A 23340-nucleotide genomic window follows, 5' to 3' on the forward strand; every position below is an offset into this window, starting at 1 on the left:
GAGGAGGCACTGTTAGTCTTTTGAGGCACAGGACTGGAACATAGAATGATATACAAAGGTTGCAGCAGCCATTCAGAATGCAATCCAGTGCTACTGTGTCATCTATGATGAGAAAAAAAGAACTACTGTCCAGACATCACTGGAATCTTCTTTCAAGAGGATAGATAGAACGGAATCCAGCAAAGAACCAGAACTTGTGCCAACAATGTCAGGCGTGACTGAAGTTGCAGCTTTCCCTCATCTCCTATTACTGACGACACTTCAGCTCTCCTATCTCCCGCCTCTTCTCCCTCCTCCAGTCAGTAACTCTCCTTGCCTGTTCAGTAGACGCCAGGCCCTGTATGCTACCTGTTGTACTGTACTATTGTACTTTTCAAGGTACTGCACTGTAAGATTAGAAGCTTTTTATTTCTTGTGTTTGTTTTGTGTGTGTGTCTGTGTATTATGTATGTGAAAAGTATTATGAACCTATTATGGTACAGTACTGTATAGTCAGTTGTGTTAGTTGGGCACTTAAGCTAACTTTGTTTGGCTTATGAACAAATTGGATTTATGAATGTGCTCTTGGAACAGAACTTACTTATATGTAGGGGACTTACTGTACTTATTTGTTGCTGTATTTCTTAAAATTACACATTTAAAGATACAAAAACTCATAATTCTTAAAGCAATAGTTTCATTGCTAAAGTACATGCTCATTGTAGAGGTTTTAGAAAAGAAAGATGACCTCAAAGAAAAAAATCCCATACTCCCATAGTTGTCTCATGTAAAGATAATTACTGTTATTTTGATATATTAATTTCTTTCCAGTTCAGAGGAAATAACACCACTTCTACAATTTTATAGACTGCTTTGTTTCCACTTAAATTTTTTGAAGGTATTTCTCACACTACTAAGTAACTTTAAAAACATCATTTTGAGAGCTACATACTATTCCATTGAATGGTGTAACTTGTGAAATCATTCTTTTGTTTCTTGTCATGTAAGTAATTTCCAACATAGGGGTTGATAAATGATAGTGTGATAAATCATGTCCATGTATGTTTTATCCAAGTTTCTGCCTATGTCTTTAGAAAAGACAAGTTTCTAAAAGTGGAATTATAACACTAAAAGCAATGAACTTTTATAAGGCTCTTGATAAATATAGCCAAATTGTATTCCATAAAGGCTGTACAACTACATACTCCCACCAGCAATACAAGGGAGTTTCCATTTTACTGAACTCTTGTGAACAGAAACAATCAATTTTTGATGAACCATTCAATGATGGCATAAGAACAGTAGTAATCTGCTCTTTTCAAAATAAGTCACATTTAAAAAAAAGTAAAATATAATATGAAATTCTGAGAGAATGATTATACTAATAATAAATAACTATGGAATTCCAGGTACATTTCTGAGGTGTTTTTGTACATTAGAACCCTAAGAGACAGGGTACTAACATCAGATCCATTTTACGGATGAGATCATGGAAGCTTAGGGCGCTTAAGTAACTTGCCCAAATCACACAACTAGTAAATAGTAGAGCTGAGATTTGAAACTGAGCCATTCAGAGCTTACACACATAACTGTGATGCTTCACTGTCCCAATTTGTTCAACACACATCTACTGAACTTCTATTATGAGTTCAATAGAACTCAATGCATTTACTTCTAGGAATATAAAGAAGAATGAGTATGACCTAGTCTTCACTGTTAAGAAAATTATTCATATAATTCTGACTTGGTGTAAGAAATGCTAGATAGTATTTGTGTTAGATCTTCAGAACACTATCAAACAGAAAATGTCATCTGAAAATATGATTGCTGTTGTTCAGTTGCTCAGTTGTGTCGACTCTTTGCAACTCCATGGACTTCAGCATTCCAGGTTTCCCTGTCCTTCACCATCTCCCAGAGTCTGCTCAAATTCATGTCCATTGAGTCAGTGATGCCATCCAACCATCTCAATCTGTGTAGTCCCCTTCTCCTCCTGCATTCTATCTTTCCCAGCATCATGGTCTTTTCCAATGAGTCAGTTCTTTGCAACAGGGGACCAAAGTATTGGAGCTTCAACTTCAGCATCAGTCCTTCCAATGAATATTCAAGGTTGATTTCCTTTAGGATTGACTGGTTTGATCTCCTTGCTGTCCAAGGAATTCACAAGAGTCTTCTTCAGCACCATAGTTTGAAAGCATCAACTCTTTGGTACTCAGCCTTTGGGTAAAATACAATTACCCAAAGGCTATCTTAGAGAGATAGAAAAGTCCTAGGCTTGAAGACTTGACTATAACCAGACTGACTATATTAATATGCACTCAACAACAGAATGGGACCAAGGAAAGACAAGGCTGGCCAGAATCATAGAAAAAAGGAGAATGGAAGAAATACTAGGTTGTCAGTGCCCTGTCCAACAAAGGCCCAGGCTAATGTCCAGTGATCCTCCTGATCCCCTTAGCTAGGTAGTTGCCATCACAGTACAGATGCCTCATACCAACCTACCTGCTGCCAGTGAGCTTTTTGCTTATTCCAGAAATATCCCTCATTATAATACTATGTTGATCAAGCCATTTGCCAAGAGCAGTCTTTTTTTATATGACTGCTAAGAGGCAGAGGGGCTGGTTATGCTGCGATGGGTATGGTTCATGTTATGGACATGTAAGTAAATAATTTTCATTGTAAGTGAATAAATTAGCATTTTAATTAAATATTAATCTCACAGGCCAAGTCACTGTGAGTCTACCTCCAAGAGAAGGATCTGTTCTTTATGTGATTGCTAAAAATATATCAGGTTTCTGAGTTTAAAAAGATGAGAGCTAGGCTCCAGCTTATGATAAATTTTACATGGTAATTAATTCTATGACCTGGAGATCTTTGGTAGCATGCCATGTAGACATCAGTGTTGGCTGAATGTGGTATGTTTTTTGATTTTGAAATTCCTGGAGCATATGTGACATAGTGTAGTGGTCAAAAGTAACCACTTTGAAAGCAGAGTCTCCTTTCTGAAATCCTGCCTCTTATTCCTTAGTTTCTATACCTCAGTTCTGTCATCTGTAAAATGGAATAGTAATACTTATCTCCTGGGATTATTTTGAGGAGTAACCAATATTTGTGAAGCAGTTCAAACAGTGCTTCACATATAGAAGCATTATGCAGACATTTAACAAAGTAATTGTGTAAAAGATGTAAAAATATAATAGATATTAAAAGAGATGAAGGATACGTGGAGAAGAAACCAAAGGCAAAAATTCAGAGGAATGAAAAGATATGGTGTGTTTCTACATTTTCAAGCAGTTATGGAGTTTTGGGTGTATACAGGGAATTGCAGGAGATAAAAATGCCTTCTAGCCATGAATTTCCAGTAGGTAAAGGGGACCCATTGAGGCAGTTAAAACAAAGGTGATCCAATGATGATTTCTTGCTTGTGAACTCTGGCATTAATCATGAAGACTTTAAAATGCTATGTTTTTCACCCTCCTTTTATTTTCCTAACCTCATCTCCCTGAAAGGTTAATGGAAACAGTTCTGAACTAGGAGTTTGATGATGTGAGTTATAGATTTTGCTCTTTCCCTTGTATAAGTCTCTCAGCCCCTCAGATTTTGCTTCCTCATCTGTCAGCTGGATATCACTGGATCTGGAAATGGCCCTGCCTAAAGTTGTGATGCTTTTGAACTGTGGTGTTGGAGAAGACTCTTGAGAGTCCCTTGGACTGCAAGGAGATCCAACCAGTCCATCCTAAAGGGGAAAATCAGTCCTAAATATTCATTGGAAGGACTGATATTGAAGCTGAAACTTCAATGCTTTGGCCACCTGATGCGAAGAACTGACTCATTTGAAAAAACCCTGATGCTGGGAAAGATTGAAGACAAGAGGAGAAGGGGACAACAGAGGATGAGATGGTTGGACGGCATCACTGACTCGATGGACATGAGTTTGAGCAAGCTCCAGGAGTTGGTGATGGACAGGGAAGTCCAGTGTGCTGCAGTCCATGGGGTCACAGAGTCAGATACGACTGAGCAGCCAAACTGACTGAAAGTTGTGATCACTGAGATAACTCACACAAGCTGTATTCAAACACCAAGGGGTTATTATAGAGGTAATGCTTGCAAAAATAAAACAAAACCCCACCCAAAAGCAGAAACATACCTACTTAATACTTTAAATCAGCCTTTTCCTAGATATTTTAAAGTATGAATACTTATGCATGTTTCGAAAGCATCCTTGAGACAGAACGAGAGATTATCATGCTAAGTGAAGTAAATCAGATAAAGACAAATATATGACATCACTTATATGTGAAATCTAAAAATTACAAAACATAACATACTCACAAACACAAAAAACAAACTTATGAGCATCAAAGGGGAAAGGCAGGGGGAAGGTAAATTAGGAATATGGGATTAATAGATATACACTACTATATATAAAATAAACAACAAGGATTTACTGTATAGTGCAGGGAACTATATTCAGTATCTAGTAATAATCTATAATGGAAAATAATCTGAAAGGCATCTATATCTACACCTCCCTCTCTCTCTCTCTCTCTCTCTCTCTCTATATATATATATATATATATATATCTGAATGCCTTGGTGTACACCTTAAACTAACAGAATATTGTAAATCAACTATAGTTCAATAATTTTTTAAAAAAGCATCCTTGGATAATAGGAGATACAAGTATACAATGTAAAAGACTGAATTAAATGCTTTTCATTTAGCAAATGCAAAACAAAAACAAACACAGCAAATAAAACACTTACCATTATTTCTAAAGAACATCCTGCAATTATCTAACACCTAATAATGATTTGCAAATAATTTAATTCTGCTGCTAAATTAAGTCTTCCTTTTACTGTATTATATTACTTTTTGAGTGAGAGATTATTTGAGTGAAATATGGTATTAAACCCTGGAGAAGAAAATGGCAACTCACTCCATTATTTTTGCCTGGGAAATCCCATGGACAGAGGAGCCTGGTGGGCTACATGTTATTGGGTTGCCAAGAGTCAGACAACTGAGAGACTAAACAACAATGATATTGAAGCAGTAATATTTGAGTTTGGAAAAGTCTTTATTATTAAAAGACATTACCTAATTGTGGACAATAATATTAATACTAACCTCTACTATATGTATATTGAGTACTATAGATATCTGGTTCAGTATTAGGTATTCTGTGCACATTATCTCTACCTCTTCCATCAACTGGAAGGTTTTATCACTCCTATTTAATAGGTGAGAAAAGTGAGGCTGAGAAAGGCTAGGAGGCTGAAAACCATATATATAAAAAGAGAGAACTAGGGATTGGAACTCAGGTTTGCCTAAATAAAGTATAGAAAACAATAATAATACAAAAGGAACAAGACGTACTTAAGATGTGTAAAATACTAACAGTAGATCAAATCTGGGAGGCTGAGCTGAGGAGTTCACTGCATCTTATTTTCCACATCAATGTATACCACCTGCTTCTCAATTCTGAGAAATCCAGTGAGTAAATGACATCTAGATCCACTCTGTAAATTTGCAACATCTCTAAGAGGACCACACTCCTCAGTAAAATGTAGTGTTAAAGAACTTCAGTGAAAAAAACTTGCAGTTTTTAAAAGTTCAAGTTTAATAAATTTGAATACAAAATTTACTTAAGTAACAAAGTGACTATTTCACCACAAGGATTTTAATTTTTGCCAAGCATGAATTTCTTCATCCAAGGCATTTATCTGGGCACAAAAGCCTCATGTGAGAATTATGCAGTAAAAAATATTTTCTTCCCTTTTAAAACTTCTTTAAAAAAATAGTCTGTTAATATAAAACAGCTGAATGATTTTCTTCACATTTTAACAAAATGAAATTCACCTCTGGAAAGGAAAACAAGCATTAGAAATTTCAGTCCAAAATGGTTTCCGAGGAAAGTTATAGGCCATCAATAACAAATGAGTTAAGTAAATTCGCCTGCTCAATGCAAACTATGAGAGTTACAGGACTGTATTTAGTGAGTTAAGTATTGGACCAATTAATGAATCAGAAACCTTCAAGTATAAAAGAACAAAATATAAAAAAAATATATTTTGAAACCAAATTTGAACAGAGAGTTCCTTATTGATATCAGCACTTCACTCCTAACCAGTCATTTATTAATTTCGACTTAAGTTCCTTTTCTCAATTACAAGCTATTGTTTGTGAATTACTCAAACTTTAATTCACTTATAATGAGATTAGTATAGGCTTGAAGAATACTTTATTGGTCTCCAATTAACACATAACAAACCATCCAAACTCCTCCAATACCTAAAATCCTGATGTTATCCTAGTTTCAATTACCATAATTTAACAATCTTGGAAGAGATGACTTGCCATAGAAAATTAAAAAGCTCCCTTTCTAGGCTTTAGCCATCTGTTGGCTTTTTTCGTCCCTGCTTACTTAAGTCTTTAAAAGAGGAAGGTATATTTGATTTATCTCTCATTAAGAATTTAAAAAATCTGATAAAATACATCGATTTAAATTACAAATTCTTCTCATCTCTTCTCTAAGCAAACAGATTCTTCTGGTGAAATAATCAGACTCATCCTTGGTGTTAGTGTATCATTTCAAGAAAATCTGGTAATTATGTACTTTCAATACCAGAGTTCTTAAGGACAATAACACTTATATTAGGCTCATGAAGCTTTGCCTTTGATTACCTAAAACCAAAGAGTGCCGTTAAGTAAGAACAGGTTACTGAGTTTCTCTGAGTACCTCCTGCCTTTCAAATATGGACTCATGGGCAATGAATTTCGAAATAAGAGTGTTCATCTGCTTATCTCTCTCTCTTTTTTAATCATCCAAAAGGAAACTATGTGCTCTTTACAAGAGAACAGGCCTGAAACCATATCAGCAACTCACGCCAGGAAGACTGTGTCCTTTAGACTGTGGGTCCGAAAACGACCGTGATTTGGACAAGACCAACAGTTTGAGAGCCCCAGCCAGGGCTTCATGGAGTGCTAGAGCACTGCTTTCCTCCTTCACTTCAAGTGAAACTTTCAGTGTTCACGGGAGCCAGAGAGCAGGAGGGGGTCCCCTAGGAGCCAGTTAAAATACTTCTCCATTTCTGGGGCTTTTTACGAAGACCTCAAGAGGAATAACAAATTCTGAGAACACCCAAGAGAACCAAGTGCAAATGCACTGTTGGGCTGCTTTTCACGTTCCATAGACACATTATCATAAGAGTTTCCTTTGGGAATTGACACTTGATACCAATGAATTTGACCATTAAAAAAGAAGTTATATGAACCTGCGGACACTGTGTGTAATGCTATCCTCAGATGCTCACTATCCTAATCCATGGGTCAAGCTGGATGCAGAAAACCTAGGCATTAGAACTGGAGGTGCATGCACCGCAGATGGTTAGCAGTGGTCTTGCTTTGCACGAGGGAGAAAAGGAGTTAGAAGACATGTCAACCCTGTGACTCTCCCAAGTCTCAAGTTCTCATTTTCCCCTTAGATCTCTCTGTCTCACTCTTGTGCTTAAAAAAGTCATTCTTTAATGCTCTGTGTTTTATTCTATGTTTAAAACAGAATATCTTTCATGAGAATCAAAATGAGCCTTGTTTATGTAGAAACTTAATTTGTGTGACACTTGGTCCAAATAGGAGTCAATTCAACACTGTCCTTTCTTCAAAAAGTATATATATAAAAACAGAGAGTAGAATCCTACCAGGATCCTGGAGGTGGAGAAGTTGGAGAGATGTCTTTTAAGGGAATGAACTTGCAACTAGTAGATAAATGAGTCCTGGAGATAAAGAACAGCTTAGTGATTATAGACAAGACTGCATTATAAACTTCAGAACTGCTGACAGGCTAGATCTTAATTGTTTTCACAATAAAAAAGCAACAATAATTTATGTGACATGAGAGAAAACATTAACAGTCATACTGCAATGTATATATGGATTAAATCAACTTGTATGCCTTAAACTTGTATAACATTTTATGTCAATTATATCCCAATAAAAAGTGTCTATAGATGACTATGTTTATATTGTATATTAATGATGTACTATATCTCTAAATAATAGAAATGTTCTAGTATGCATCCTTCAGTCAGTTCAGTTCAGTTCAGTCACTCAGTTGTGTCCAACTCTTTGTGACCCCATGAATCGCAGCACGCCAGGCCTCCCTGTCCCTCACCAACTCCCGGAGTTCACTCAGACTCACGTCCATCGAGTCAGTGATGCCATCCAGCCATCTCATCCTCTGTCATCCCCTTCTCCTCCTGCCCACAATCCCTCCCAGCATCAGTCTTTTCCAATGAGTCAGCTCTTCGCATGAGGTGGCCAAAGTACTGGAGTTTCAGCTTTAGCATCATTCCTTCCAAAGAAATCCCAGGGCTGATCTCCTTCAGAATGGACTGGTTGGATCTCCTTGCAGTCCAAGGGACTCTCCAGAGTCTTCTCCAACACCACAGTTCAAAAGCATCAATTCTTCGGTGCTCAGCCTTCTTCACAGTCCAACTCTCACATCCATACATGACCACAGGAAAAACCATAGCCTTGACTAGATGGACCTTTGTTGGCAAAGTACTGTCTCTGCTTTTCAATATGCTATCTAGGTTGGTTCATAACTTTTCTTCCAAGGATTGTTTATCAATACTAATAGAAGTATTTTTAACAAACATTAATGAATGTTTATTGACTCTGAATATGAATCTTCTTCTATGCACCCAATCCCCTCAGCCATGTGCTCCCAGACAACCACCTATGTCTAATAATAACAAATTCACTTACAAGAGTATCCATAACAAATAATGTTTAATCTGGTAACATTTGCCTATGAAATGCTGATTTTAAATATAAAAAAATGTCTTTGACCTTCTTCATAGCAAACTTCAGTTGTTGTTTTTTTTTTCCCTCCCATTTGAGGTTAAAGCTCCTTCATCAGACAAAGCCACCAAAATTCTAGGAGTAATGTATTCTCAACACACACACAGCCTCCTGTGGAAAAGGGCCTTTGAAACAAGGACACAGAGGTCTTTGGTGCTGTGAGACATACCAATGCAAACATAAAAAACATCTCCCCTATTAAGCACTCAGTTGAAACGTCCCGGAATCTCGCGGAAGATGTCATTGCTTTGCACTGCCTCCTGCGTGTGATATATCACGTAGCTCAAACAGATCAGTGCTAAGGGAGAGATTTATTTTTTTTTTTTCTGGCTAGCTAGATATGCAAGCCAAACTATTATGACAACTTGATGAATGCAGCTTTTGAAAATGCTTTCTGTTGTAATAATACAACAAACAACACGGAGGCATGCAGCCAGGCATCATCCATCAGGTGAGCTGGCTGGGAACAGACATGGCCGTGGTGTCATACCAGCTCTTCTCCATCTGCCAGGAACTCTGACGCGGCCTAAAGAACTGAAACAAGAGTGCGCCCCAAAGCTGCATTTTGAAAACAATTTTAAACTGAAGAGGGGGTAATGAAATCTCACCCTGAAAAACAGTACCATAAATTGAGTCCTCGATGTGAAAGTGTTTCTTTGGCATAGGTAATGTATTTTTGTAACCTTAGTTTTACAATTCAACACTTCTGCTCTATGCTAATCTTTCATTATAAAAACATTCTGAAGGCTGTGCCAGCTTAGAAACTCTGATTTATGTATACAGAGACAGTTACTATAACTTCATGTGCAGATTGAATTCAATATAAATGGAAACCATGTAGGTTCAGGGAAAACAGTCTAAGATGACATCTCTGGATATTTGCTCTTCTCTTGACCCTAGGGAACTAAGGAAAGTGTCTTTATATTTTTACAGATTCTTGAGCAGCAGCTCAGAGTCTGCAAAGCTGCTCAATTAAAAGTTAAACCCAAGAGGATATTATAGACTGAATTTTGGAGTTTGTCCTGTGAGTTTTCAATTGGTTTATTCACTATTATGAATGTTTGGTATGTTCTAAATTATGACTAGAAAAACAAGTGCCAATTTTTTTCCCCAAACAAGTATGATTTTACATATCTCTGCCTTGTCTTCAAAGGCAGACATACTACAGCAAAGCATCAAGTTCTCACAAATATGGGCTAGGGTTATGAAAGTGAGGAGTGTGCCCATGTAATCAAGAGAGAAGAACGCAAGAACAATGACACTGGAAAGCACAGTGCTCATGCCCAGCTTCTAATGGGACCAGAAACTGTTCCAAGTAGACTGCTCAGATAATCTAATGAGACAATATACAATGCACCATCTCAAAGTGAAGATGGGCCCCTGGGCAAGATGCTGGGGTTCACAGGCTTTGGTAGAATGCTTTCTGATTCACAGTCACTTCACACATTTATTGAGCATTCAATGGGAGCCAGTACTAAGGCAGACATTGTGAAAGGTACAGCAGTGAGCACTCCCTGACCCTTCTCAAAGCTATAATTAAGTTGTAAAGAAGTCTATGAGTCAGTACAATGTAGGATCAACAACTAATGGGCATGGTCTGGAAACTAAACATGGAGAAACTGGACAGAGGGACCAATTGATGAGAGACAGAAGTAACTTATGAAGGTGATGTCTTAGGAGGGGTGTCATTATGGGCCATTTGAGTCCCAAGAGGGTGACAGGAGAAGGGAGAATTCAAGAAACAGTCTTGGCCTGTGAGCCACAACTACTGAGCCCACGTGCCACAACTACTGAAGTCCGTGCTCTAGAGCCTGTGCTCCACAATAACAGAAGCCACCACAATGAGAAGACCTGCACCAACACTAGAGAGAAGCCGTCAATCACTGCAACTCACTGCAAGATAAAGCCCTTGCACAGCAGTGAAGACCCAGCACAGCCAAAAATTATTTAATCAATTAATTAAAAAAAAAAAACAAAACAGCCTTCCCTCCCTACCCCAGCTTCTCAAAGTATGGCAGTAGGTTTCTGGCCCCCACAGTCAATTCAGTCAATTCATTCAATCTTGACTGAGAACCTACTGTGTGCAAAACAGGAAGCTATAAAGGAAAGCCAAGATAAGGTGCCGATAGTTTAGTGGAGGACAGGGTCCTATAAATAGCTATAACACAAGTCAAGCTATGTAAAAGTCACTAAAAATGGTGAAAACAATGCCTTAGAAATACAGCAAAGTGAGACTGGGGGGGTCACTGGTTGAAGTAACTTTAAACAACTGAGGGTTTGTGGGCAGGGGCAGCGGGAGGCATTGTAAGAAGAGGGCTCATCAGGAGAAGGGGCACAGAGTTGGTAGCGTGGCCCCCAGTTGAAAGGATCAGGACACAGACCTGCAACCACCCAGGATGCGTGTCACTTTCAGAAAAGGATTTTTTTTTAAGTGTATTTTTGCCTATTTGTTTTTCTGCTTTGTAGTTTATTTGTGTGATCTCTGAGCCCCAGAGGCCAGCGAAGCATGTTAGCACTCCACAAGCTTTTATTGAAAAATGGAATGAAGGAGGGAGGGAGGGAAGGAAGAGAGAAAAGAGGCAAGAGAGGAGAGAGGGAAGAAAGGTAGGAACAGAGGAAAGAAGGAAGGAGAGAGGAAGGAAGGAAGGTGAGGGATGAAGGTGCAGAACAGAAGAAAATGCTATACGGATAATTTCAGGTCACAGAGGAATTTTGGCCTCATGTTTGATCTAATTTTTGACCCTGAAACCCAATTAAAATCTTTCTAAAATAAATCAAAGATGAAAAGTTTAAAATGAAATTAAATAGCTAGTAAAGGAAAGACACTTTGGCTCTTTTCTACAGACATGTTTACTTTCACATATTTACTCAAAGTTGTATTTGTCTCTGCAATGCATTTGTCCCCTTGGAGAGAGGGCAAGGGGTGGGGGCTGAGGAACTGCTGCCTTTGGCTTGAGATCCACCAGCAGGAAGGACATGCACTTTATAATACATACACACATGCCATAAGGTTTGCAAATGATCTTACACTTGCTCAGTAGCCAAAAGAGGCAAAGAATGAGAATAAAAACAAATGTGTTTTAGCAACATCAAGTCCAACTTTTCCATCTTCCCCATGAGGAAAATGTATATTATGAAACTCTAGGACTCTCACAACCTCACCCCATACAACCCTGGAGCTGGGAATTTATGAATTATTTTGGCTAGAGACAAAAGTTCTTCAATCCGCCCATATCACCCAGATGTCTGATGCAAAATGAGAGCCTGGAGAATCACAACATTTTTCTTTAAAACTATTCATATTCAGAGCAGTTTTTACTCCTCTTCGTGTCTTACAGCAAAATGGGTCCCATATTTGACATGGAGTTGAAAGGCACCTTAGACATTCTTTCAATATAAATATGTATTGAACACCTAATCTGTTCCAAGCACTGTCCACGTGACACCATAGTGTGTGTGTGCTAAGTCGCTTCAGTCATGTCTGACTCTGTGCAACCCCATGGACTGTAGCCTGCCAGGCTCCTCTGTCCATGAGATTCTCTAGGCAAGAATACTTGAGTGGGTTGCTGTGCCCTCCTCTAGGGGATCTTTCTGACCCAGGTCTCTTCGATCTACCTGCATTGGCAGGCAGGTTCTTTACCACCAGCGTCACCTGGGAAGCTCAAGACATCATAGATGAGGCACTAAATCCCACATCCAATGTCACACGGCTAGAAAAAAGTAGGGCCAAGAGTCACAATTAGTAGTTTCATAAAAGAATAAAAAGGATAATTCACAAAATAGGATAAAGTTTCTAACGGAGACAATGAAATACATTGTTTTGTTTTTTTAAGATCCAGGTTCCCAAATAGTTGACTGCTTCCCATAGGAAGGGATCTCTTATCTTGACTAGTAAGCCCCACTCCAAAGGCAAAGGTAGAAGCTGGCCCTTAAGCTATTTGAACTTGGCATATGTAGTTATGGGCTTTGGCTGATGATCACACATAAATATGATGCTATTTATTGTTCTATACTTATTTTTTCTGTCTCGAGGTAAATAATTCATTCCCAAGTGTATGTAACTCTGACATCTCTCTTTGTTTTTCTTTTGCTCTTAATATCTGGTGTCTCTTTTTCTTTAAATCTCTCTCACAAACACGTAAACACACACACACACACACACACACACACACATCCTTTCTTTCCTCTACTCCCCATCCCCCACACTCAGTGGTTGAAATGGAGCAAAACAGATAAACTCCCCTTTTCTGTTGTACAAACTGGGCTCAAACAGAGGAAACAGAATTAAAGAAGTCTTTGGTGGGGGACAGGGATAATGACAGATACTGAATTGAAGATGGAAAGTTAAACTCTATGGTTGAGAAATTTAATGAGCCTATATGCAGGGCAGGAATAGAGACAAAGATGTAGTAAACAAACCTGCGGACATGGGTGGGGGAAGGAGAGGATGGGACTAATTGAGAGAGTAGCCATGACATATATACACTGCCATGTATAAAATAGCTAGCTAGTGGGAAGCAGATGTATTAACACAGGGAGCTCAGCTCAGTGCTCTGTGACTAGAGGGTGAGATGCGGTTGGGTGGGAGGCAGACACAAGATGGAGGGGATATATGTATACTTAGAGCTGATTCATGTTGTTGGACAGCAGAACCTAATACAACATTGCAAAGCAATTATACTCCAATTAAAAATAAATTTTAAAAATTTGCTGAAAGAAATTTTAATGGAATTGATTTTGGAAAGTTGATCCCAAGAGGATTTGCATAAATCACGCCAGTTACTGGGCATTAACTTAGTTATTCACTAATAACCTGGAGGCTTACAGAGTCATATCCATAGGCTTAATAATGGAATGGAAAAATTTTTGAGAAAATACTAAGTCTATTCACCACTCTGGGCAAGGCTGATATTGAGTGGGTGGTGGTTTTAGTTGCTAAGTAGTGTCCCATTCTTTTGCAGCCCTACCAGGCTGCTCTGTCCATGGGTTTTACCCAGGCAAGAATACTGGAGTGGGTTGCCATTTCCTTCTCCAGGGGATCTTCCTAATCTAACTGAACTCGTGTCTCCTGCACTGCAGGCAGATTCTCTACCGCTAAACCACCAGGGAAGCTCTCTTGATTTTGAATAATAACAGACAACTGGAGAACTACTCAGAAAGGTTATCACCATGGCTCACAGGAGTACAGTGGCAAACCATTACTTTTATATCCTGACATGCTGGTGTCTATGACTTTTCTTCCCACGTTGCAGATTAAGTCATTTCATAAAAACCTGACTGAGAAATGTTAAACATAAATAAATCTCTTTACCAGAAAATATATTCTTTTTTCGTTACTCCAGCCTCTAAATTCTTAGATGGCTGGAGACAAATGTCATCGTTTCACTATCATGCCATCCAATAGAGCAACAGTTCTAAAGTTCTAACAGTGGACACACGTTAAAGTTATTAGAAGAGCTTTTACAAAATTACTGATGGTAGGCCTCCAACCCAGAGATTCTACTTTAATTGGTCTTTGGTGGAGCCCTGATATTTGTATTATTTATAAAGCTTTCCAGGTGACTCTACAGTACAGCTGGGTTAAGAACCACTGCTACAGATTAATGTTGCTTAGTTGCTAAGTGGTGTCTGACTTTTTCGATTTCATGGACTGTGGCCTGCCAGGCTCCTTCATCCATGGGATTTCCCAGGCTAGAATACTGGAGTGGATTGCCATTTCCTTCTCTATGAGATCTTCCTGATCCAGGAATCGAACCCATGTTTCCTGCATTGGCAGGCAGATTCTTTACCACTGAGCCACCCAGGAAGCCCACAGAGTATTATCTATTTACAGAACTGGGAGAAATTCTCTTAGTTCTTAAAATACATTGCAACTATAATCAGTAGAAACTCAATATTATGATAAATTCTCAATAGCAAATACCTGTTCCTTGAACTTTATATCCTAAGTTATACCTAGGAACTTGTCTAATACATAGTAGATGTTCAACAAATATTAACTGAATGCATAAAAACTGAGATTCAGTCTTAAAGGTCATATGTTTCTAAGAATTTATTCATTTTTTCTAAGTTTTCCTATTTTTTGGCACATAATGGTTCATAACAGTCCCTATCAGCCTTTTAATTTCTGAAGCATACATCGTAATGTTTCCTCTTTCATTTCTGATTTTATTTATCTGCATCTTCTTTCTTTTTTTCCCCTCAGGCTAGCTAAGGGTTTGTCAATTTCATCTTTTCAAAAACCAAATTCTCGGTTTGGTTGATATTTTCTATTGCTTTTCTATACTCTATTTGATTTACTTTTGCCCTAGTTCTTATTATTTCTTTCCTCTGCTAAAATGTGGGCTTAGTTTGTTCTCCTTTTTCTAGTTCAGACCAATAGCAAACAAAAATGTTGAAGGAGTAATCTAAAACCTCATGACAAAGAAAAGTCCAGGACCAGGTGGTTTCACAGGTGAATTCTAAAAAACATTTACAAATAATTAATGCAGTTTTTCTTAAATTCTTCCAAAAAACCCAGAGGGAATACTATCAAACTCAAAACCTGAACAACAAAAACAAAGCTGGAGGCATCACACTTCCTGGTTTCAAACTATATTACAAAGTTATAGTAATTAATACAGTATGGAACTGGAACAAAAACAGGCATATAGACCAATGGAACAGAATAAAGAGTCTGGAAACATACCTGTGCCTATACAGTCAACTAATCTTTGACAAGGTGCCAAGAACATAATGAGGAATAGGTAGTCTCTTCAATAAATGGTATTAGGAAAATTGGATAGCCATTTGCAAAAGAATGAAAGTCTACCCTTATCTCATACCAAGTAATAAAAATTAACTCAAACTAGATGAAAGACTTAAACATGTCTTTTGCTAGAAGAAAACATAGAGAATAAAGCTTCTTGACACTGATATTAGCAACAATTCATTGATCATAACAGCAAATGCACAGGCAACTAAGGCAAACATTGACAAGTGAAGTTGCATCAAACTAAAGAGCTTCTATACAACAAAGGAAACAATCAACAGAGTGAAAACTCAACCTACCTAGTGGAGGAAAATATTTGCAAACCATATGTCTGATAAGGGGTTAATATCCAAAATATATTTAAAAACTCATATAACTCAAGAATTTAAAAAAAAAATTAAAAAAGTGGTCAAAGGACCTGAATAGACCTTTCCCAAAAAAAAACAACAACAATAAAACAGACATACAAGTGGACAAAAGATGCATGAAAATATGTTCATCATCACTATCAGAGAAATGCAAATCAAAACCACAAGGGGACATCATTTACATCTGTTAGAATGGTTATCATCAAAAAGATAAGTGGGAGAAGACGTAGAGAAAAGGGAGCCTTTATGCATTGTTGATGGAAATGTAAATTGGTGAAGGCATTATGAAAAACAGTATGAGGATTCCTTGTAAAATTAAAAACAATGACCATATGACCCAGCAATTTCACTACGGGGTATAAATCCAAAGGAAATGAAATCTGAATCTTGAATAGGCATATACTCATGTCCATTGTAGCATTATTCATAATATAGTTAAGATATGAAAACAACTCAGAAGTCCCTAGATTAATGAATAGATAAGAAAATGTGGTATGTACATACAATGGAATATTATTTAGTCTTAACAATAATGGGGATCCTGCCATTTGTGACAGCATAGGTGAACCTGAAGGACATCATACTGATTGAAATAAGCCAGACACAGAAAGACAAATGCCAAATGATTTTGCTTATATGTGGAATCTAAAATAGTAAAATTCACTGAAGCAGAGAGCAGAACAGTGGTTGCCAAGTGTGGTGGGGGGTGGGTGGAGTTGGGGGGTGAGACAGAGATGTTGGTGAAAGGGGATGAAGTTTCAGTTATGCAAGATGAATGAGTTTTGAAGATCTAAAGTACAGGATGATAATGACAGTTAAAAATGCTGTACTTCATACTTGAAATTTGCTAAGAACATAGATTTTAAATCTTCTAAACACACACACTCTAAATATATAGAAGGGATGAATATACTACTTGGCTTGATTGTGGTGATCTTTTCATGATGTATTCATTTATCAAAACATCAAGCTGTACACCTTAAATGTACATTGTTTTTAGGTATCAAGAATACCTCAATTAATTAGCTTTTTAAAAAAAAGAAAACTGGGGAGAAATGAAAACTTCAAAAAATCTACAGAACTAACCAAATAAGGAATTTTTAAATAAACAGAAAAGGCCAGCCAAGAGTAACAGAGTCCCAGTATGGCTAGTAAAGGTTATGGACACCAAACACATTCCCAACCATCTTTTATTCCAACAAACAGGTTTATGGGACAAACCAGGCATAAACTGGCCCCAAACATTCAGTCATTGGCTTCAGTGTATTCTGCTCCTGAAAAAAGACCAGATCATGGAACAAAACATCCTTCTAAAATATATGACCTGGAATATTAGAAGTACTGGTAATACATTTAGACTAGGCTTTGACCCAAAAGTAAAAGGAAGGCAACCACAGACTCTCAAACATATATCCCCAAATGTGAAATCTCCTCAATATAAACGACGTGGCTAGTCAGACTCATTCTGAATTTGTGTATCTTTGTGTTAAACAAACCTCAGACATGTCCAAGAAAAACAAGGCTGATAACATACAACATTAGATGAAGAATAACAGATAAATCTTGCTTTGGGGCTCACTTGGGCTGAAAGTTCTAAAACCTCTTAAAACAAGTCTTGTGAACCTTAATTGGATGTTATGACAGAGATGAGGTTAAATTTTTAAAAGAGAAAATTTATGTTTGAGAAGCCAAATCTTAACATTAAAGTTTCTCTTTTGGTATTATTACACATCAAATCTTAACATTAAAAATGTCTTTTGGTACTTATCATTATAAAGTTTATAAATTATTTGCTAACTAAAGCTTCTATTCATGTAAGTATCAATATTATTATGGGAGAAAAACTGTGTTTGCAATTAAAAAGTCAGAGGAGTTAGCTTATTTTCCCTTAGCACGATTATTATGAAATGACAAGGTTGAATGATCTTCCTTATTCCCATGAGATAAGACTCCTTGGGGCTATTTATTTTAATTTTTCTATTTTATATTGACAACATTCTAGCAGCCACATCCTTTGGGATAATATCATAATCTTATTTTTTTTAGGCACCTCTATGGTGTGATGATTTTATCTCTTGTTCATGTAATAATTTTGTTCAACTCAAAAAAAATTGTATTCAACTCAAGAATTCAATTCATGGACTTCCCTGGTGATCCAGTGGTTAAGAATCCACCTTCCAATATAGGAGATGCAGGTTCTATCCCTGGTCCTGGTTGGGGAGTTAAGATCCCACATGCCCTGGAGCAACTACGCCTGTGAGCCACAACTAGAAAGAGCCAGCATGCTATAACTAAGACCAACGCAGCCAAAAATAAATAAATAAGTACTTAAAAAAAAAAAAGAATTCAATTCAAAATGTTTTAATTTTAAAAAATGTTTTCAACCTTTATAGGTATGCCTTTTGTTTGTTCTTTGGCCATCTATGAAGTTGACAAGTTTTTCATCTTGGGATTTAATAAAGTATTCATACTCAATGTATTAAATAATCTATTCTATTAATCTATTAATCCATAGTGTTAATTAATCTGGAGATTGATTTGGCATTTCAGAAAGTAAAAAGGGTCATAAAATCTTCTTCAGCCACCAATGCAAAGGTTGACACTATACTTAAAAAGTATCAGCTGACTAAATGCAGTCATAAATGAGCTACAATGAACACCTTTGACCTCGACCTTGACACAGACCTAATACAGTGATACATGTGACGTCAGACACACTATTCTTTTTTTTTAATTTTATTTATTTTAATTGGAGGCTAATTACTTTACAATATTGTGGTGGTTTTTTATGTACATTGACATGAATCATCCACGGGTGTACATGTGTCCCCCCATCCCCAACACCTCTCCCACCTCCCTCCCCATCCCATCTCTTTGGGTTGTCCCAATGCACCAGCTTTGAGTGTCCTGTTTCATGCATTGAACTTGGGCTGGTTATCTATTTCACATATGAGAATATACATGTTTCAATCCTATTCTCTCAAATCATCCCTCCGTTGCCTTCTCCCACAGAGTCCAAAAGTCTGTTCTTTATATCTGTGTCTCTTTTGCTGTCTTACATAAAGGGTTATTACCATCTTTCTAAGTTCCATACATATGCGTTAATATACTGTATTGGTGCTTTCTTTCTGACTTACTTCACTCTGCACACATAATAGGCTCCAGTTTCATCCACCTCATTAGAACTGACTCAAATGTGTTCTTTTTCATAGCTGGGTAATATTCCATTGTGTATATGTACCACAATTTTCTTATTCATTCATCTGCCGATGGACATCTAGGTTGCTTGCATGTTCTAGCTACTGTAAACAGTTTTGCAATGAACATTGGGGAACATGCAGACACACTATTCCTAAGTGCCTTATGCATCTGGAATTCCTTTTGGGCAAAGTTAAATGACCCGGCTGAAGACAAACTTAGAGCTCTCAGAAAAAGATCTTTAGTATCAAAGTGTTAAAAATATGGCCAAGTAATTACAGTTGAAGGATTGTTTCCACTAAACTAAACTAAATACTAGGTCAACCAGACAAATGAATTTGCTAGAAACACTATTTCAGAGTATTACATGGGAGAGGTAGAGAATTGGGGAGAGAAGAAGCAGCTTTTCGAGGGAGGTAGTACATTGTTTAATTCACTTGCAACAAAACAAAGAACCATCATAAAGTACAAGTAAGTAGACTCTGTTTCCTAATTAAAAAAATAAAAGCAGACATTATATACTACTTGGCAATTCACAACAATTGCATTATTAGAGAAAGTCAATGAAACCTAAAGGAATCTTACAGAAACTAGCAAAACTCTTAGATAAAAAACTTACACAGGGCCTTCTTTCATTGCTCAAACCAAAGTTACAGCAAAATGCAATAATAAATGCTCCAATATCAGAAACTGGGAAAATCAAGCACTACTTCTTTTCTGTGAGCACAGAGAAAAGACAGGGGAGAAGCTAAGCACATGTTTCTGCTCACTATCTCTCCGGGTCAGGGCTGCTTTCCCAGCCTTAAGCACTGCCAGTTGAGAATGAAGGGTTTTATATGTAATGCTTGTTTATAATTTCACTGTGGTTTTTTTTTTTTCTCACTGATTTTTTTTTTTTTTTTTTTCAAAAGATCGCTCTGAGATGTTCTACACTCAGGGAGTTAACCAAGCCTCCTCCAAGCTCCTAGTCCATCAGGGAACATAGTACTTAACTCCAGAAGGAGAGTCATTATCTATTCCATTAAATCTATTTTAGATTCCTTTACAGTTTTATAATATTGTGAATAGAATAATTATTTTATGATAGATTTAAAGCTATTAATATCAGACATTAATGTGAACAATGACATCATATCACTAGGACTGGAAAATTAGTCTGGCAGATTAATGCAGCAGGGGATGGAAGTTACTTGGGCTGAACTGGAATGCTGACCATTTCACTACAACACACATTCTAGTTATCTGCTTGGCCTGTAAGGACATACACATTCATAACCCCTGATCTTTCCCAAGAGTTAAGAAGGTGATTGAATTGAACTTGGATGTATAAATATGGAGTGGAGAGATGAGAGAAAACCCAGTAAGTCCGTTAACCATTAAAAATGAATTGCCACATTCTTAGATATACCCATGATGTAAAATTAGACATTTAATTTTCAAATACATGAGGTTTTTAAAGTATCATTGATATTAATTTTTTATTTGATATTAATTTCTCATTTAAATGCTTTCTTTGCTACAGTCACCCTTTCAGCTTTGAATTTTATTGAATGGGCTTCCCTGGTGGCTCAGATGGTAAAGAATCTGCCTGTAATACAGGAGACCCAGGTTTGATCCCTGGGCCAGGACAATTCCTTGGGGAAAGGAATGGGTACCCACTCCAGCAGTCTTTCCTGGAGAATTCCATGGACAGAGGAGCCTGGTGGGCTACAGTCCATGGGGTCATAAAGAGTTAGAGACGACTGAGAGACTAACACTAAATGTATATCACTAAAATAACTTTACTGAGACTTACAATGTCTAAGTCAAAGATCTCTCTTGGTAAATGTCACATTCCACTTGAAAATATGTGGGTTATTTTCAAATATCTTGATATTGATTTCTAACATAATTCCACAGTGATAAGAGAACAGACTCTGTATGATTTCATTTCTAGACCATTAAATTTTTGCACTTTGTTTTATGTCCCTGGGTATATTCCAGAGTCTCTTAGTTTACAGTCTATGGGAACTTGAATAGAATTTGTATTCTACTGTTGTGTGAAACTGTATAAATCTTAATTATGTTGAATTGGTTCATGGTGCTTTTCAGGTCTACTGTATCTTTCTACTTTTCTATATATTCATTCTATTAATTTTTGAGAGTTTGATATTGAAACAGCAACTAAAAATCTTAATTTATCTACTTAAAAAATAATTGTAATATATAGTGGAACTATATGTAACTTTGTTCCGTATTTTCAAAGTCTCCTGTAAATGTGTTATAATACTTTCATAATTAAAAAAAATAAATGAATTTCCACAAAAGACCATCTATGGTTGACTACAAAACTGGTCCCAGTTCTTTACCAACCTGGCGTCAAATGCCTTTCCTTGTAACATTTTTGCTCTCCCACACTGACTTTGAACTTGGCCAGGTAATTTACTTTGGCCAGTGTACATCTTCAGAAAAAATATGACAGCGCCATTTGTCTGTGCACAATGTACAGCAGGACACCGTTCTTCAGTAGGGCTTGTGTTGTAAAGTGACTTTACACTGAACTGCACTGGCTCTGATTCTCTTGAGAAAAACAACACATGGGGTGATTCAGCTCTGCGGTCCATTTTTTCCCTATTTCTTTGTATTCCTACCAGATTTGGAAATGCCGTTTCTTTGAAACCTTTTTTCTTCTTCTTCAAATCCCTAAAGAATAGTAATTCACTCCTCTCCCTATTTTTTTTATTATTTCCAATCTACTGCAGTATGCGTTTATTCAATGCATTTTTTAAAATATTTGAAAGTCAAATAGGACATATATATGTTTATAAATTTTAGAATTTTCATTCTGCTTTTTCAGTTCATTATAAGTAGACAACAACCAATATTTTTCATAGTATCTTTTTTTTTTTTTTTAAGAAAAGTGGTCACACGTCACACCCTTTCTCTTTAAGAAGTTTTTTTTTTTTTTTTAAATTGGAGTACTTTGCAAAATGTTGCACTAGTTTCTGCTTTACAATGAAGTATCTTTATAAAATCTTAATGACTGGGGTTTTAATATACTATATGACTATATTTAATATACTAGGTGACAAACATTTCACAGGACATCCGTGTTTGACGATTTGCCAAATAACAGACTTTGCTTGTGGTTCTAATTCATTCCTGAAGCGGTTTCTCAGTCTCTCACTCAGTACAAGATGCTCACAATGTAACATTTACATTACTGAGCCAATATGAAATTTCCCATACATTTCTTACCAGCTTTGTGAGACACATGTTTTGGCTCATCCCTATAGAATATTTCAGCATGCTAATTTGGGCAAACTATATAATAGGAATCGGATTAGGCAATGGCACCCCACTCCAGTACTCTTGCCTGGAAAATCACATGGATGGAGGAGCCTGGTGGGCTGCAGTCCATGGGATCACTAGGAGTCGGACACGACTGAGCCACTTCACTTTCACTTTACACTTTCATGCATTGGAGAAGGAAATGGCAACCCACTCCAGTGTTCGTGCCTGGACAATCCCAGGGATGGGGGAGCCTGGTGGGCTGCCGTCTCTGGGGTCTCACAGAGTCGGACACGACTGAAGCAACTTAGCAGCAGCAGCATATAATAGGAATATTACAAATTTGTACCTTTTGGTTTTACTGTGTACAACTTATTTTCAGTTATGTCTCACAGACCACCAGGCAGCAACATGTAGTGAGGATTTACAAAGTTTTGATATTTAAGATTAAGAGAACAAGTGAATTCATAAGGATGAAAGATCTATTCTTTCTATTTAGCTCACAGATCTGGTTTGATATGAAGCTGGCCTCCAAAGAAGACAGACAAACTCACTAGTTGATTCAACCAACAGGCTCATCTTCAGGGTAGACCCAAATACCAGAATGGCTAAATACCAGAACTGATCTGGTAACTTTCAAGATATGGCTTTTAGTCATGTTTCCCAGAATATGTTATTTACACTGGGGCCTCTGTGGAACCAAAATGATCTCTAGTTATCAATGGATCCAGTGAGGAAACATCTATTGAGCTTTCACTATCTCTCAGATTCTGTGCAGACCTGGAGGATATGGAAAAAAGTAAGACTTGGACCCTGATTTCAAAAAATTCTCACTCTAATTAGAATAAATTGACATTTTCCTGAAATTACATCTCATCACTTTCTGTTGCTTATGAAAAGTCTAGAAAAATCAG

The 23340-nt window shown here is 37.1% G+C and overlaps 1 protein-coding gene across 3 annotated transcripts in view; it reads right to left on the bottom strand.

Annotated features, from left to right (window-relative positions):
- The window catches only part of ADAMTSL1 (ADAMTS like 1), a 1120403-nt gene that overhangs the window by 427629 nt on the left and 669434 nt on the right, over window positions 1–23340 (bottom strand). The window lies entirely within an intron of this gene.

Source organism: Bubalus bubalis, chromosome 3 (genome assembly GCF_019923935.1).
Source record: "Bubalus bubalis isolate 160015118507 breed Murrah chromosome 3, NDDB_SH_1, whole genome shotgun sequence".
Classification (NCBI taxonomy): Eukaryota; Metazoa; Chordata; class Mammalia; order Artiodactyla; family Bovidae; genus Bubalus; species Bubalus bubalis.